This window comes from Erithacus rubecula (genome assembly GCF_903797595.1).
Source record: "Erithacus rubecula genome assembly, contig: scaffold_113_arrow_ctg1, whole genome shotgun sequence".
In the NCBI taxonomy this organism is placed as follows: domain Eukaryota; kingdom Metazoa; phylum Chordata; class Aves; order Passeriformes; family Muscicapidae; genus Erithacus; species Erithacus rubecula.
In genome coordinates, this window is record NW_027636268.1 from 564,651 (window position 1) to 567,774 (window position 3,124).

Genomic DNA, 3,124 nt, shown 5'->3' on the forward strand with positions numbered 1-3,124 from the left:
CCTCCCCAAGGCGAGGCAGACCCATTGTCTCCGCGACCGGTCGCTTCGTCTCGGCGGTGTCTTCCCCGAGGGCCCGCAGGCCCCGGAGCCGGGTCGACCCGGTGTCCGCTGCCCTCCCTAGAGCAAGGCAGACCCGTGGTCCTCGCGATCGGCCGACTCGGCTAAGCCCACCCTGGCAGGCCGCCAGCCCCAGAGCCGGGTCGACCTGGTGTCCACCGCAATAAGACTAAGTGCGGTAGACCTGTTGTCCCGGAGCCGGATAGACCCGGTGTCTGACGCCCTCCCCGGTGCGAGGCAGACCCGTTGCCCCCAGGACCGGTCGACTCGTCGGCGCCCTCCCCGGCGGCTTGCCAGCCCCGGAGCTGGGTAGACCTGGTGTCGGCCGCCCTACCCGGAGTGAGGGTGACCAGTTGTCCCCGCGACCGGCCGCCTCGGCGGCTCACACTCTGGCAGGTCGCCGGACCCGGAGCTGGGTCGACCAGGTGTCCATCGCCCTCCCCACGGCCAGGCAGAACCTTTGCCCCTGCGACCGACCGCCTCGGCGACTCCCTCCCCCGCGGACCGCCGACCCCAGAGCCGGGAAGACCCGTTGTCCGCCGCCATTTCCGGAGGGAGGCAGACCTGTTGCCCCCATATCAGCCACCTCGACTCTGCGGTGCCCTCCCCGGCGGCCCGCAGGCCCCGGAGCCGTGTAGACCAGGTGTCTGCCGCCCTCCCAGGAACGAGGCTGAACCGTTGCCACCGCGACTGGCCGACTCTGCGGTGCCCTCCCCGGCCGTCTGCCGGCCTTGGAGCTGGGTCGAACCGGTGTCCGCCGCGCTCCCCAGAGCGAGGCAGACCCATTGTCCCCGCTAGCGGCCGCCAAAGGGGCGCCCTCCTCAGCGGCCCTCCAACCCCGGAGCCGGGTAGACCCGGTGTCTGCCGCCCTCCTCGAAGCGAGGTTGACCCGTTGCCCCCGCGACCGGCCGCCTCGACTCGGCGGCGCCCTCCCCGGCGGCCCGCCAGCCCCGGAACCGTGTAGAACCGGGGTCTGCTGCCCTCCGCAGAGCGAGGCAGACCCATTGCCCCTGCGACCGGCCGACTCGGCGACGCCCTCCCTGGCGGCTTGTCGGCCTTGGAGCCAGGTCGACCCGGGGTCGGCCGCCCTCCCCGGAGCGACGCAGACCCGTTGCCTTTGCGAACGGCCGCCTCGACTCGGCGGCGCCCTTCCCAGCGGCCCACCGGACCAGGAGCCCGGTCGACCCGGTGTCCGCCGCAATAAGACTAAGTGCGAGGTAGACCTGTTGTCCCGGAGCGAGGTAGACCTGGTGTCCTCGCGACCGGCCGACTCCGCATGCCCTCCTCGGCAGCTTGCCGGCTTGGAGCCGGGTCTACCTGGTGTCTGCCGCCCTCCCCGGAGCAAGGCATAACCGTTGCCCCCGCGACCGGCCAACTCGGCGGCGCCCTCCCTGGCGGCTTACCGGCCATGGAGCCGGGTAGACCCGATGTCCGCCGCCATCCCCGGAGCGAGGCAGACTTGTTGCCCCCACGACCGGCCGCCTAGGGGGCGCCCTCCTCGGCAGCTCTCCGACCCCGGAGCCGGGTAGACCCGGTGTCCGCTGCCCTCCACGGTGCGAGCCAGACCCGTTGTCCCTGCGACCGGCCGACTCGGCGGCGCCCTCCCCGGCGGACGGCCAACCCCGGAGCCCGGTAGATCCTGTGTCCGCCGCCCTCCCCGGAGGGAGGCAGACCTGTTGCCCCTGCGACCGGCCGACTTGGCAGCGCCCTCCTTGGCAGCCCGCCGGCCCCGGAGCTGGGTAGACCCAGTGTCCGCCACGCTCCCCGGAGCGAGGAAGACACGTTGTCCCCGCGACCGGCCGCCTAGGTGGTGCCCTCCCCGGCGGCCCGCCGACCCCTGAGCCGCGTTGATCCGATGTCTGCCACAATAAGACTAAGTGCGAGGTAGACCTGTTGTCCCGGAGCGATGGAGACCTGGTGTCCGCCGCCGGACTTGGAGCGAGGCACACACGTTGCCCCGGCAACCGCCCAACTCCGCGGCGCCCTCCACGGCGGACCGTCTGCCCCGGAGCCGCGTCGAACAGGTGTCCGCCGCAATAAGACGAAGTGCGAGGTAGACCTGTTTTCCCGAAGCGAGGTAGACCTGGTGTCCGCCGTCGGCCCCGGAGTAAGGTAGACCTGATGTTCCGGAGCCGGGTCGATGCGGTGTCCGCCGCCCTCCCCGGAGCGAGGCAGACCTGTTGCCCCCGCGACCGGCCGACTCGGCGGCGCCCTACTCGGCGGCTTGCCGGCCCCGGTGCCGGGTAGACTCGGTGTCCGCCGCGCTCCCCGGAGCGAGGCAGACCCGTTGCCCCTGCGGCCGGCCGCCTCGACTCGGCAGCGCCCTCCCCGGTGGCTCGCCGCTGCGGCAGACGTGTAGACTTGGTGTCCGCCGCACTCCCCGGAGCTAGGCTAACCCGTTGCCCCCGTGACTGGCCACCTCGAATTGGCGGCGCCCTACCCGGCGGCCTGCCTGCTTCGGAGTCTGGTCGACCGGATGTTTGCCGCCCTCCCCAGAACGAGGCAGACCCGTTGTCCTCGCGACCGGCCGACTCGGCGACGCCCACACTGGCATGCCGCCGGCCTCAGATCCGGGTATACCTGCTGTCCGCCGCAATAAGGTTAAGTGCGAGGTAGACCTGTTGTCCCGGAGAGAGGTAGACCTGGTGTCCGCCGCCGTCCCCGGAGCAAGGTAGACCTGATGTTCCGGAGCCGGGTCGACCCGGTGTCCGCCGCCCTCCCTGGAGCGAGGCAGACACGGTGCCCCCACGAGCGGCTGACTCGACTCGGCAGCGCCCTCCACAGCGGCCCACCAACCACGGAGCCGAGTCTACCCGGTGTCCGCCGCACTCCTCAGAGCGAGGCAGTCCCGTTGCCCCCGCGACCGGCCGACTCGGCGGCGCACTCCCCGATGGCTTCCTGGCCCAGGAAGCGGGTTGACCCTGTCCGCCGCCCTCCCAGTAGCGAGGCAGACCCGTTGCTCCTGCGACGGGCCGCCTAAGGAGCGCCCTCCCCCAGGGCAGGTTGGACCCAGAGCCGGGTCGACCCGGTGTCCGCCGCAATAAGTCTAAGTGTGACGTAGACCTGT